This window comes from Sorex araneus, chromosome 3, assembly GCF_027595985.1.
Source record: "Sorex araneus isolate mSorAra2 chromosome 3, mSorAra2.pri, whole genome shotgun sequence".
Lineage (NCBI taxonomy): Eukaryota > Metazoa > Chordata > Mammalia > Eulipotyphla > Soricidae > Sorex > Sorex araneus.
The window spans coordinates 44,816,746-44,832,107 of NC_073304.1; the positions used below are offsets into that span (position 1 = coordinate 44,816,746).

Genomic DNA, 15,362 nt, shown 5'->3' on the forward strand with positions numbered 1-15,362 from the left:
GACAGATGAAGAATAAAGAAGATATTACATAAGCACACTCTAGAATATTAATCAGCCAGAAAAGAAAAAAAGAGAAAATCCTAGTGCTTTGTGACAACATGGGTAGACCTTGAGGGCATTAGGCAGAATGAAATGTCAGAGAAAGACATGCCACATGATCTCATTTCATGGTAACCCCTGAAAAAAAAAGCAGAACTAATAGAAGAAAAATGGGATGTTGTTTGAAGGTGGGGTGATGTGGAGGGGGGGTGGAGGTAGTGGTGTGGGGAAAATGAAGAGCGTTGACCAAAGGGATACAAAAAAGTTATAAGATGAATCAGTTTAGGAATCTAAAGTACAGCCTGAATTCACAAGAAGGTGCTGTATACTTGAAAGTTGCTAGGAGAGTAGGTCCTAAATATTCTCACCACAAAGAAAAAAAAAAGATGTGAGGCAATACGTATGTGAAGCAACCTTAGTGCACAGTCATTTTACTCTGGAATGGGCAGTTTTTTTTGGTGAACGTTTTGAGAGAAGTTGCTCTGAGACTCAAATAACAAGATGTAGTTGTGGAGTGCAAAGCACTTGTTTTTTCTGTTCTGTACACACCCATTGTATTTTCAGAGCAGAGTCCTGGTGGGACAGACATGAGCTTCTCACTGGGGGGAATCACAAGCGACATCTCCAGGAGTTCCGTCAGGGAGCTCCTGGACACTCCCAAGAACCTGGAAGACGCTCCCTTAGGCTGGGGTCCCCACACCAGTTGACAGAGCTTACCACAGGGGTCTATTAGGTCTCATGGAGCAGAAAGACACTGCAAGAAAAGTCTTGTTCTTGCAAGAGCCTGAGTCTAAAGGCTGGTTCGTAACCTCAGTGAGATGAAGGAAGTCTGGCCACTGGTATCCAGGCTATCCCGTAGGGAGACCATTACATGTGGTGACTGAGTTTATTCCCCAGACCCACACGGAAAATGCATGTGTGGAACTGTACACAGTTCGCCTCTGATGTAATGTGAGTGAAAGATGAAAATTAACGAAAGGTTCAAGTTACTTTTTGTATAACAAATTTATGTATGTTTTAGCCATGTGGGTCTTTATCTAGTTCCATAGCTCTAATAAAATAAGTTAAAAAAATCTATGCTTCCCAGTGGGCTGCAAAATGTTCTATGGACTTCAAGGTTAGATAAGGTGATTCAAATGAGGACTACATGATTATCTGTGATGTCAGAGGACAAACAATATGTGACAAAGCTATATATTACTAAGGAAACCAAAGAAAGGGGGCTGGAGAGCTACTATAGTGGGTAAGGTGCTTGTCTTACAAGTGGCTAACCACAGTTTAATCCTTGGCACTGCATGTAGTCTCCTGAGCACTCCCAGGAGTTACCCTGAGCATAAAGTCATGAGTAGGTCCTGAGCACCTCAGGTGCAGCCCCAAGAGTAAAACAAGCAAATAAAACCCTAAGGAAGGAAACAAATGCAAAAATATGGAAGTTAACTTCAACCATTGCCCCTATCAAAAAGTCTGGAAACAGTCATTGTTGGGGTGTAGTGATAAAAGATCCCTCATCCATGGCTGGCAGGTTCAGCCTTCTGGAAAGCAATATACAGAGATCTATATCCAAAACATAGGAATAGAACTTCCGTACAACCCAGTGATATCACTTCTTGGCATCTATCCCCCATACACAAAAACATTAATTCAAGTAAATATACATACACTTAAGTCCATCACCACACTTAGTATAATAGCCAAATATGGAAACACCCCAAATGCCTAACTAAGTCAAGAAGTTGTTGCAACTGACCCGGGTTCAAATCCCAGCATTCCATATGGTCCTCTGAGCACTGCCAGGAGTAATTCCTGAGTGCAGAGCCAGGAGTAACCCCTGTGCATCGCTGGGTGTGACCCAAAAAGAAAAAAAAAGTTGTGGTCACAATGGAATACTATGTAAGTCTAAGAAAAAGTGAAATTATGCAGTTTGCAGCAACACGGATTGAACTAGAGGATATCATGGAACCGTATCATGGTGAGTAACATCAGTCAGAAGGAAAGGGATAAATATAGAATGATCTCTTTTGTATGTGGGAATTAACAATACACAATAAGGTAGCAACAAAAGTGATCCACACAGGGGCTGGAACAATAATACAGTGGGTGGGGCGTTTGCCTTGCACAGGGCCTACCCGAGTTCAATTCTCAGCAACCCATATGGTCCCCCAAGCACTGCCAGGAGTAATTCCTGAGTACAAAGCCAGGAGTAACCCCTGTGCATTGCCGGGAGTGATTCAAAAAGAAAAAAAAAGTGCTCCACACAATTGAGTTATGGGGAGGGGGGTGAGAGGGAGTGAAAAGGAAGGTATTCAATTCCTTGGGGGAGGGAGGTGGGTGTAGTGGTAATGGGTGTCGTGTTGGGATTATGTCCATGAGAAATTATTGATAGTATTGTAAATCACAGAATCTCAACTGATAATTCTTTTTCTAATGCATTGAAATGAAAGAGAAAAGGGATAAAAATAAAACTCCAACCTTTTCTCCCTTTCTGCTCCCAGCACTGACTACATCATGGTCACAAGGGCCCCCTTTCTTCCCCCTGGCACACAAGACTCGGTCCTTGCCCACAGGCTGTTCCCTGTGCCTGGAATGCCCTTCTTCTGTTATCTACTCTCTCCCACTGCCTTTGAGTTTTTGTTTAGCCATTTTTTTTTTGTACTGGCTCCAAAACTCAGCCACCTGTTTAAAATGCAGCTCTTTTCCCCCAAACCCTTCTGCTGCCAAATCCCCTTTTTTTCCAATCTACTTTTCTTGCAAGAAATAGAATTTTTGATAGTTAACAAAAAGTTCATTTGTCCATTTCCTTCATGCTGCAGAATTTATTTCTTAGCTCTACTATTTCCAGCTGGTTCCCCCAGCCTTTCTGCTATGCCCTACCCTGATCCCAGAGTCCCTGGATGCAGCGTTCTCTGATGACACATAGTAGGCACTCAGTATTTGCTAAGTGAAACAATTCTTTGTGTTTTGTTTTGGTTTTTCTTTTTGCTTTTTGGGTCACCCCAGCGATGCACAGGGGTTATTCCTGGCTCATACACTCAGGAATTACTCCTGGCAGTGCTCAGGGAACATATGGGATGCTGGGAATTGAACCCCGGTTGGCCCCATTCAAAGCAAACACCCTACCCGCTGTGCTATTGCTCCGTCTTAGTGCAGGCTTTAGAGTAAATCCTGTACTCTGATTTTATCACTTGCGGTATACTTCCTTCTAGCTAACTTCCTTCTTGTTATCTTAAAACTGATTTTTAAAAAAGAAATACAGGCCTAAGAAGATAGAACAGAGGTTAAGGCACTTACGTGTGGTGGGTGCACGGGTACTACATGGTCCTCCAGCACTGCTGGGTGTGGCCTTGGAGCCCTCTCACTCCTTCACCCCCACTCTCCTCCCTCCCCCCATCCCCAACACACACAGGGGTTGGGATGCATTCCCAGTACTGCAGTGACAAGTAGCACCACATCGTCAGGGACTTGCATTGAATAGGTCCTGTTGACTGAGCATCTTCAGATGGGGATCCCGGATCTCTTGAGCACTGTTTGGGGAATTCCCCCCAATTTTTTTCATGAGTGAAAAGAATTTAATAGAGAGGTTGCTATGTTTGTAAATAAACAAAACAAAACAAACCCCCAAATCTTTGTGATGTTTATTTCCCAGGGAACAGGCTAAAAGTAACCACTTGTTTTGGATAAACAAATAATGGCAAATCAAGTCCACTAGGAAAAAATTACCTGCCCACTCTAATACATTTTGCACAGGAAATTCAAGCTAGGTATTTTCTCCTTTTAACCTCACCTTATTTTTTATTTCACAAAACAGTTAAGCATTGTGGCCTTGTTTTAAGTTTCAGGGAAAAGGGTTAACTAATCTATGCTCACACATGCAGGAACAGAATTTGGAAGTTCTGCTTTTCTAACTCTTCTAGTGAATCTTGAGGAGAGAAGCCTTCAGCAGCTGGCCAGTGTAAACTCTGAAACTAATTCCTAAACAATTAATTAATTATGTAAAGAGGATTTCCGTCAGTTTCCAGCAGAGGAGGCAAAAGACCCCTGGACGGAATGTGGGTGGAACTGAGCAAGGTCCTTGGGGTGTCCAGGATAAATCTGAAATAAAAATAAAATTTATGTAACAATAAATTTGGGATACTTTGTGGAGGGAGGAGGATACTCTGGGTATGGATTTGGTTTTGGAATGAAGTACACATAAAACCATTATTGTAGATCACAGCACCTCAATAATGGTTCAAATTAAAAAAGAAATCTGGGTGGGCTGGTGCTGCTCAGGTGTGCTTTAGATTTGTACTTGAACCTCACTGGGTTCTGGATGAGTCACTGGGTGCCAGCGGGTGGGGGGAGGGGATCTCTATGAAATTCTACCCCCTTCTCTGAAGAGGGAATCTGGCAACCAATGGCCTTGAATGGCTCATTCATGGTCAATGACTAACCTGTGGGTATTATAAAGAGGATTTGCCATAGGAATGGTCTTTGTTTCTGAGGAAAATGTTCTAAATCTTAAGACTTTGAGTCATTCGGTCACATGGTCAGGCGTGGCACCACTACCCACACTAGTTAGCCATGGTGATGTTAACCAAGCAGGTTGTTATAGAAACAAAGAATGAATCACCTTCTTGCCTTTCTTTCCAGTAATCTTTGGTTGGTTTGGGGGCCGACAAAAATCACGTCCTTGCTACTTAGCTGATTTGTTTAAGCACACTTGTGTGGTCAGATATATTTTTGGCTTTTCTTCCTTATTTGCACATCTCCGTACACCCTTTTGTGCCAACTTCATGCCCCCTAAAGCTAAGTGAAGCATTTTACCATAATCCGGGTGTGCCTAACAATTTATAATCTGTACACATGCAGTAAATAGCTCTTGATACCCAAACCAAAGCCCCTATAAGTTCTCTCAATGTAGGTTCAAAAAGCAATGCAATAAAATCACGAAAATACTGTTGAATCATACTTCATGTATGAATCACTCTGCCATCTGACAAAAGGGTCAAGCCTAATATCACCACTCAAGCAACTGGCTGACTGGTCTATATATTGAGATTTTTAAACCCCTGGTACAAAATCTGCAGAAACATTTCTCCAGAAGGGTGTGTTGAGGGCACTGAAGAGAGTTGGCGGGGCACCAGGGGCCCAGAAGGCATCAGGTTGAGGGATGAGAAAGTTAGAGAAAGTCAGAAGAGATTAGGATATGAACATGAGAGTTAGTAGAGGCCCTTTCAAGGTGAATGAAAAAGAGAGGAAGGAAAACTTGAAGGAGAAAGCAAAGGCAACTTTTTTGTGTGAGGCAGTGGGGAGTGTGGTAGGAGGCAGAAACTGGGCTACTCCTGACATTGCCCATCCAATCAACTTGATGATCAACACTTGGTCTTAGGATATAGCGCTTAGGCCCTGCAATGTCAGGGACCACTGAGGCCATCTCAGCTGTGCTTGGGAGATTACTTGGTGCTGCAGATAAAGCTTGATTTGCATGCAGTCTAACATCCTGGACTACCTCTTTGTTCCTCAGAGTCTTATTTTTTCAAAACCAAACTTTTAATTAGAAAATAGAACTGGAGAGGAAGGATGGAGAAAGGAAAGTAGGATTGTGGGAATGTAAAAAGCATCAGTGAACACAGAACAAGTGAGACAAGAGTCAAGAAATTATTTAGAAATCACAGCCCTCCAATGATTCAGAGAAGGAAAGAATGTTGCACAAAAGAGAAGATGCTTGTGGGATAAAAATGAAAATATGTTTAAATCTCATTGAGAAATTGAGAACAGATTCCATGAATAGCAAGTCATGGGTAAGCAAAGATATCTTTCCAGTCTCCACATCTGGACCCTGGGGGACCCATGGTACATGTGACAATTCTGTTTCCCCAGGGTCAGCACTTCCAGGTGACAAGTGGGATGCTGAGTGATGAATTGTGACACTGAATTTGGCATATTGAATGCTAACAAGTGGATTTTGAGTTGGAAACGTGAACCTTGTGGCTGGCAGATGGAGGGACTAAGAGAGGCTGGGTCTTGTGGGGACACGGTTCATGCTTAGGAGACAGAGCAGTTTCCGATTCTAGACCAGAGGCCTGAGATTGCTGCTCCCAAGCTTTGTCATCTGAACATTTCATTGCTTCAGAGGCATTTTTTGAGGGACGTTATTGGTGCTCTTAACGTTTCACAAAATCACCTCTCTCAACTCAATAAATGAGCCGGTTCTTCAGGCCCACAAATAATATGGCGTCAGTGTCTACACCCAGTCAAATGCTTTCAGAAGGGTCCCTGCAGCAACTAGAGTCCCTCATAGTGTGAAGACTATGATAGGCTTAGAAATGAGACCTTCTGAGCTGGAGAGTACAGCAGATAGAATATTTGCCTTGGAAGCACCTGAATTGGGTTCAGTCCCTGGAGGATAGGATCATACAGTCTCCTGAGCACTGCCAGGAGTAATTCCTGAGTGCAGAGCCAGGAGTAACCTCTGAGCATCACTGAGTGTACCTCCATTCCCTCACCCTCAAAATAAAGGAGACCCTGCTTCTCAGATAGGGAAGTCAGCAGCACCAGAGAATGAAAATCTCCCTGGGCAAAAGCATGTTGAAAGTGTCTTTTTCAAGGCAAACTAGAGGAGACAGAGAGTGGAGGGTCTTGGACATTCTGGTGGCATAAAATGCAATGACTTAGTGCACCAAACCATAAATTTTGATGCTATTGCAACCATGGTACCTAAATGACAATTTTAAAAAGGAAAGGAAGAATGAAAAACAAGGAAGAGAAAGAGAAAAAAAAAAGAAAGAAAAAGGCCATTTTGACCGAAGACATAATATAGGAAGCAAGGTGTTTATCTTGTATATGATGACCCCAGTTCAATCTCTGCCACGTCATGCATGGTCCTCTGAGCACCAACAGGAGTGATCCCTGAGCACAAAGCTAAGAAGAAGCCCTGAACACTTCCAGGTAGGCCCCCCTCCCACCCCCCAAAAAAATTAGGTTCTTCTTCAGCCCAGACTTTTCCTTATCATCTCGGCCCTTTCTTGTCTCAAACCTGACCTGAGGTCTGTCTCCCACATTAGCTCCCACACAAATCCATGATTTGACCATGGTCACCTTCCCAGGTCCAGTGGGCATGTGCCACACCCATTAGGCCCTCACACCAGCTCTTGTTGCTGACAGAGCCCGTGCAGAGTGCCGCTATTCCATACAGCCTCTCCGAGGAGCCCTAGGGCAAGCGAGAGGGACAGAGCAGCAACCCAGCTGCGCCACTGTCACAAAGCACCTCAATCTAGGCTAAACAACATACATTTACCTTTATTTTAACTGACTGGGGAGTGTGGGGGGAGGCAGAAGGATGGACCCCAAGATCTCAGGCACGTGCTACATAGATATGTACACCTGTACTTGTGGACCCAGGTAGGGTCCTGAGGGCATGGGGTCACAGACTCTGCTTCCTCCAAGGCTCTGATTGATGGGGTTCCCCTCATGGAATCTCAGCGTGATCTTCCCCTGGGGTCTGCTAGGCTCTGAATTTCCTCTTCTTCTAAGACCAGTGTCTTACTGGATTTGGGCCACTCTAAAGAGTTCATTTTAACTTATTGAGCTCTCTCTCTCTCTCTCTCTCTCTCTCTCTCTCTCTCTCTCTCTCTCTCTCTCTCTCACTCTCTCTCATTTTTAATTTTTTGGCTTTTTGGTCACACCAAAAAATCCAGGGTTGTTTTTGGTTCCGCACTCAGGAGTTACTCCTGGCAGTGCTCAGAGGACCATATGGGATGCAGGGATCAAGCCTGGCTTGGCTACATGGAAGGCAAATGCCCTACCTGCTGTACTATAACTCTGGCTTCCTTACTAAGCTCTTTAAGGCCCCATGAGCACTTGCTGAAGTATTCGTGGTGAGGGCATGGATAGAAGGACTTGCAGGGGTGTAATACAGCTCAGAGCAGAGAGGGTTGAGGAGTTATTTAGCGAATCTTGACAGGAAAGATTTCTCCCAGGAGGTGAGAGCTGAATACCTCGTTCTGATGAAATGCTAATGAGAAGGGGGAGCATGGGTAGGTTTGAGATTGGAAGGAAAGAGGGAACAATGAGAAGCTCCGGGAGGGCCATGGAAACCAGTGTCCAGAGAGGCATGGTTCGCTGTCCTCACTATATCCTCCCAGGGGGCACTCCACAGCCAGGAGAGCCCTCCACCACCTCCACCCCGCCGGAGCAGCAGAGTCTTGAGAGGAAACTCTTAAGATAAACTGAGCACGTGGGAACCTTCTCAGGATCTTGTGGCTCAGCCCAGAGAGGCCCAGGCGGTCAGCTGTGCCTGTCTCTGTCCACGTGGGAACCATATGGAACAGGTTCTGTCATATGAATAAAACTGAAAAAGTTAGCCTGCAGAGAAGAAAAAAAGGCGCGTCATGAATTCTGGAAAGATTTATTTAAATTCCCACTTTCAGACCTTTTAGGGCCCTAGTCACACGTGTGTGTGTGTGTGTGTGTGTGTGTGTGTGTGTGTGTGTGTGTGTGTGTGTGTAAGCCAGGAAGAGAAACTAGGGCATCACACATAATGACAATTATTACTACAGTTGAGCTGCCTGCCCAGCCTCTACTTGGATTTCGAATGCTAGTCTGTGCTCTACCCCTTAAATCCTTTCTCTGTGAGCTTGCTAATACTGGTCTCAGTCATTTGCCACCGAGGCACTCCAATATACAACAGAAGTCCCTGATGCCTCCCTGCAAAGGCTCCGTGCCTCATGGCCACTGGCTCTGGTGTGTGCGCTGGGGAGACGCAGACCAGAGACAAGTTGCTTTCAGTGTTGTCGCCACAGCTACTACTTGACTCATGTGCGGGCATTTCTCCACCAATTCCCACACTACCCAGCTGTGACTCAGGGGCCCTGGGGACACCCAGGTCCCTGGGAAGACTTTTCTGGGAACTTGGTGCCAAGCTGCACTTTCTCTGTGCCCAGTCAGCTCGGGCTTGCTGAGATCTTCTGCAGTCTGTGCCCCTTCAGATGCTCAAGGTTCCACCAGCACCATCCTCCAGGACCGTTGCTCTCCTTTAGTTCTACTCCTCTGCAGATTCTCTTTTCTCCCCTCCCAAAACATGCTCCCCGGGTGCACCACCCCAATGCCACACAAGTTTGCTTCTTTAGATCCTCATAGCAGGGGATGGAACCGGTCCTTCTCCTCCTCCACCACCCCGCCCCCCCCCCCAGGAGACCCTGAGATGCCGCCCACAAACGGTCACTCTGGTTACTTATTAAACTCCTTAACAGTCATGATCCCAGACACACACACATGGCTCTCGGCTGTGCAACATCATATGCTATTCATAATCAGCAATAGAAAACAAATTATCTAATGTTGCCTTTTCGGCAGGTCTGAGTGTTGGGGGGAAATTCCAAAGAATAATGTGGGTCTGGTGTCAAAATACTGAATGTAATCAAAGTAGAGAGAGAGTAATGTGGAAATTATCTGCCAACAGGTAGGGGGTAGGGGGTATACTGGGGATTTTGGTGGTGGAAAATGCACTGGTGAAGGGATGGGTGTTTGATCATTGTATTACCGAGACTTAAACACGAAAGTTTTGTAACTGCTCTCATGGTGATTCGATAAATAAATTTATAAAAAATAAAAATGAAAATAAAAATAAATAGATCCTCTTAACAGGTTTATTTCTGAAGCAGGACCAGCCCAAAGACTCCCTGGGTGCAGCTTCTCCGACCATATAGTCTGTAGGTGAGGGGAGCTGGGGAGGAGGCCCCTGAAGCGTGCCTACTGCTAGTGGGGAGCTTCACCTCTGCTTCTTTGGATCTCTCTAGGTGACCAGCATTGGGAGCGTTGCCAGGGCTGTGGTGGGAGGGGTGGAACAGGACTGACAGGCTCTTGTGGGAGGGCCTTCCAGATCTGCACATTGGCAGCCCGCTGTGCTTCTTTCCAATGCGTCTGATAACCATCAATCAGACACCACTCTGGAGCAAACTGGGGAGATCTGGGTTATGCAGAGAACAGAAGTTTGTGGGGAAGGATTTCCTCCTCTCTGCATTCTTGAAAGTCATGCCGCATGCCCTAAACCCACAAGGGCAAAACCAAGGTCAGAAGTCTTGCAGAGAATCAACCAGGCATGTCGGTACCTGGTTGTTTACTATTAACCATGTAAGACCAGAACATTTCAATCATACTAGGAGGATAGGGCAGTAAATGATGGCAGCTATTTTTCAGATGGGAGCTCATTATTATTTTTTTTTGGTGGGGGGAGAGCACCAGCAATGGTCAGGGATTATTCCCAAGCATTTGTACTTCTGGCTTTGTACTCAGGAATTATTACCTAGGGGTGCTCAGAGACTATATGGGATGCTGCAGATTGAACCTCAGTCGGCCACTTGGAAGGCAAATGCCCTACCTGCTGTTTTATAGCTCCAGCCCAGAAGGGCTTAGTTTTTTTTTTTTTTTGGGTTACACCCAGCGATGCACAGGGGTTACTCCTGGCTCTGCACTCAGGAATTACTCCTGGCGGTGCTCGGGGAAAATATGGGATGCTGGGAATTGAATCCAGGTTGGCCATGTACAAGGCAAATGCCCTACCCGCTATGCTATTGCTCCAGCCCTGATATTTGAATATTTCATCCAGAAAAAGTCAGCCTACTACCTGCATAGAATTTCAGGAAATAAATTATCACTTACATTCTCCTTATAGATAAACAACAGTTCCAATGATTTTGTCATTTTCACTATCCAGCGCTCATGCTGTCTCAATTGCCAATTCATGCATTCCTTTGTTCATCATTCAGATAGGACCATGATTATTATTTTCTGTACAATGGAAAATATGTTCTTTACCCTTAAGGGGCTCTCTCTCTCTCTCTCTCTCTCTCTCTCTCTCTCTCTCGCTCTCGCTCTCTCTTGCTCTCGCTCTCACTCTTGCTCTCGCTCTCTCTCCTCACATTAAGTATTGGGCAAAGCTAGCTTGACTAAAATCTGTGAGAGTAAATGTGCCAGGCATGGCAGCAGTGACAGGAGTAAATATTTCACTTTGTTTATTACACCCCACAGGCTTCTCTAAGCATTTTTATCATTTAACTCATTTAATTCTCAGAATAAACTTATGAATCTGCTATAATTATTCTCTTCACTTGTGCAGAAAGCAGCCATAGAGACTCAATTAACTTGCTCAGAGTTACACAGCCGGTCATTGGTAGGATTAGGGTTTGAAACTGGGCAGAAAGTCATCTGCTCTGTGCCGTGAATGCTGGGAACAACAGTGTTGATGCTGGGCCAGATGACCTGGAGCACGTGGGAGAATACTGCAGATAGTCGAGGTATGGATGTCAGATTCTAAAATGGCCTTTAGGTAGGCACCGTTTTGTTAGAGACCGAGATCCAGTGGGAGTGGAGGAACAGGGCCATAGCTGCCGGCTCTTCCCTCCTCCCCACAGTCCAGTCAGTGGTTGATTAGGCTGTGGGCCCTCATGCCAAGACTGGTCTCTTATTGAGTTCTGGGGAATGCCTGGCCAACATGAGTGATCTCGAGGAGAACAACATCAAGGGTAGAGTTAATGATCGAGAAGAAATTGAAGTTTTTTTTTTCCCAAGAATGTGGAAGATAAATCAAGATAAAAGAAGGCTAATGAGGGCCCCTCCATTCCTGAATGCCCATGATCCTGGAGGCCAGCTAACTACTTTTGGCACCCAGTGGCTTCTTGCAGAAATGCCTCTAGACTGTGAACTAAGCTACAGCCCCATGCCGCTCCAGGAGAGGAAAGGTTTTTCTCTTGGCCTTTTTTTTTTCACTGGCAGCGGTGTGGCAACCACCACCTTATAAGGCCCACTAAACAGAGGTACGAGCTTGCAATGATGCGATTTCTGGCAGAAATTTCTCTGGACTTAATTACTAAAATACCAGAAATCCAAAACCACACGGCCGCGCAACTTCATATGCTCTTCATTCTCAGCAATGTAAAACAAATTATCAAATGATGCTTTTCGGCATGTCTGATTGTTGGGGGAAAATTCCAAATAATAATAGTGAGTTTTCTGTTGAAATATTGAATGTAATCAAAGTAAAGAGAAAGTAAAGTGAAAATTATCAGCTACACAGCCGGGGGGTGGAAGTGGGAGGGGGAGGTATACTGGGGTTCTTGGTGGTGGAACATGTGCACTGGTGAAGGAATGGGTTTTTGATCATTGTATGACTGAGACTTAAGCCTGAAAGCTTTATAACTTTTCACTCGGTGATTCAATAAAAAGTTAAAAAAAAATTTTTAAATAATAGGCTAATGAAAAGTATTAAAGATCAGAAAATTATAATTGAATGGGGGAAAAATGGAACAGAAGATTGGTCAGAAAGAAGCACTTGAATATTTTTAAGGCTATTTTCAATTGTTTGAATTCGGGAAGAATACAAGAAGTATGAAAAATGAAAAAAATAAAGAATGAGGAGAACAAGAAAGCAAGAATGAAGTAGAATTGAAAGAATCTGGAAGAATGAATGGGTCCTAGGAGTCTCGCTCTCAGTCAAAATCTCCACCTAGAACACCTTCTCGTGTAAAATTGGAGAGCAGGTCAGGATCTCATAGTTCTTCGATGGTTTTCAAACACTCTGAATCCCATTCTCAATCAAGATCAAAATCCAGGTCAAGGTCAAGGAGTCATTCTCATAGACGTGACACTGGATCCAGATTCCATTCTCATTGTCATAGAAGACAATCTCCAAGTAAGTCATATACACCAGAATACTGGTATCAAAGGAGCTGAAGTCATTCTCTGATGTCTAACTGGAGGAGACATACAGGCAGCAGGGCAAACCCAGATCCTCACACCTGTCTTGGAGTATTTGGCCTCAGTTTATATACCACAGAGAAAGATCTTCGGGAAACATTTTCTCGATATGTACCATTGAGTGGGGTCAATGTGGTTTATGATCATTGAACTGGATGATCACGAGGATTTGCTTTTGTTTATTTTGAGAGGATTGATGACTCAATCCTATGGAAAGGCTATGGAAGGCTATGGAAAGGGCCAATGGAATGGAGCTGGATGACAGAATTTGTGTCAATTATTCTATCTCCAAAAGAGCACACACACCTACACCAGGCATTTACATGGGCAGACCAACTCAGAGTGATGGTGAAGGTAGTGGATGCAGTAGTGGAGGTGGAGGAGGTTGTAGGCATTGAGAATCATACTATGTTAGTGGATATGATCATGAATATGACAGATACAAAGATTATGACTACCAGTACAGAAGATCACTTTCTCCTTATGGTAGTTGATATAGATCATGATCAAGATCTTGTTCCTAAAGCCCAAGATGGTATTGATAAACAGAATGGTTGCAGTTGAGGACATCCTTTACTCTTGATTTTCTTTACTTTTAATTCTGGATTTCCCCAAGCTTTTAGTCATTCCTGTTCCTCAAAAAAGAACTCTTGGAAAAATGTTGGTTTATTTAGCATCTACACTTTGTTTGTTGTACTGGTGTTTTCCACCCCTTTTATTGCACTCTTAAAGATGTAATTGTTATCATTTTGAGTGATTAAACATCTCAAGTAAAAAAGAAACTCCTAGTGTTATGTTTTGCGAAAATTTTTTTTCTTTGCTTTTTCAGAAAATTAACTCCTGGCTAATCAGATGAAGAAAGAAATGATCTTTTTAAAGCTTCTGTTATGTTAAATATTGTAATAGGCATTGTATTCGAGATATGCATTTAAGCATTCCTTTTTTTTTTTTTTTTTTTGCTTTTTATGGGTCACACCTGGCGATGCACAGGGGTTATTCCTGGCTCTGCACTCAGGAATTGCTCCTGGCTGTGCTCAGGGGACTATATGGGATGCTGGGAATCGAACCCGGGTCGGCCGCGTGCAAGGCAAACGCCCTACCCGCTGTGCTATTGCTCCAGCCCCTTAAGCATTCCTTTTATAACTTTCTTTTGAGAAAGTTAGTAACACATATAGTAGTTCAGTCAGGTCAACTTTGTCTGGAGTGGTACAGAGCAGTGAGATAGTTGAGTATAAAAAGTTTGAAGCTATAGAAGAAAAGGCTTCATTTCTTTTGATGAATGGAATTTTTTAGCCCTACAAATCAAGCTGTTTTTTTAGAGATGAAAAGTGTGTGGACTCCTACAAACATTTTGTATTTAAAATACATCTGTTAAAACTTACAAACTTAAAGTGTGATTTTTGTGTTGGCTTTTTTGAAGTATTTAAGCATTCCTTTAATCGGTGAAGGACAACCCTTATTTATTACCTATCATAATTACATACTTTGCTGCTTGAAATTTTGGTTTAGGGGACAGTGGTTTAAGTTTAAGCAGGCTGTTGTATAATATGAATCCTTGGAAATATGTATGGGAAAAGTAGTCTCTTTTTAAATAAAAGTTAATTTCTTTGAAAAAAAATAAAATGGCCTTTAATGACTTATGCTTTATCCTTAGTATGAGGATGACTTTTGTTTTGTTTCATTTTCGGGGCTTACTCCTAGCTCTGTGCTCAGAGGTCACTCCTGGTGGTGCTCAGAGGACCATATGCAGTGCCAGGGATCAAACCCAGGTCAGCCATGTGCAAAACAAGCTCCATCCCACTCTACTATCTCTCTAGCCCTGGAAGTCTTTTTAAGAAGGTGTGATTAACGCAGCACTGTTTACAATAGTCAGACTCTGGAAAAAACCTGAGTGCCCTAGAACAGATGACTGGCTGAAGAAACTTTGGTGCATCTATACAATGGAATACTATGCAGCTGTTAGAAAAAATGAGGTCATGAAGTTTGCATATAAGTGGATCAGCATGGAAAGTATCATGCTAAGTGAAATGAGTCAGAAAGAGAGAGACAGACATAGAAAGATTGCGCTCATCTGTGGAATATAGAATAATAGACTAGGAGACTAACACCCAAGAATAGTAGAAATAAGTACCAGGAGGCTGTCTCCATGGCTTGGAGGCTGGTCTCTCATTCTGGGCAACTCAGAGAAGGGAACACCAAGTAATCTGTGGTCGGAGGTCATACGGGGGAAGGGTGACGCGTGCCGAATGTAGACTAGAGACTGAACACAATGGCCACTCAACACCTTTATTGCAAACCACAACACCTAATTAGAGAGAGAGAACAAAAGGGAATACCCTGACATAGTGGCAGTGTGGGGTGGGGGGAGACGGGACTGGGAAGGGTGGGAGGGTTGCTGAGTTTTACGGGTGGTGGAGAATGGGCACTGGTGAAGGGATGGGTTCTCAAACTTTGTATGGGGGAAACATGAGCAAAAAAATGTATAAATCTGTAACTGTACCCTCACAGTGATTCACTAATAAAAAATTTTTTTAAAAAAGAAGGTGTGATAAAGGCCTGGGAGGCAGCTCAATGGGCTGAGTGCATGCTTT

General features: G+C 43.8%; 1 pseudogene; it reads left to right on the top strand.

Moving 5' to 3' along the window:
- Positions 1-11,509: 11,509 nt before the first annotated feature.
- LOC101555605 (transformer-2 protein homolog alpha-like) lies at positions 11,510-13,313 on the top strand (annotated as a pseudogene).
- The last annotated feature ends 2,049 nt before the right edge of the window (positions 13,314-15,362 follow it).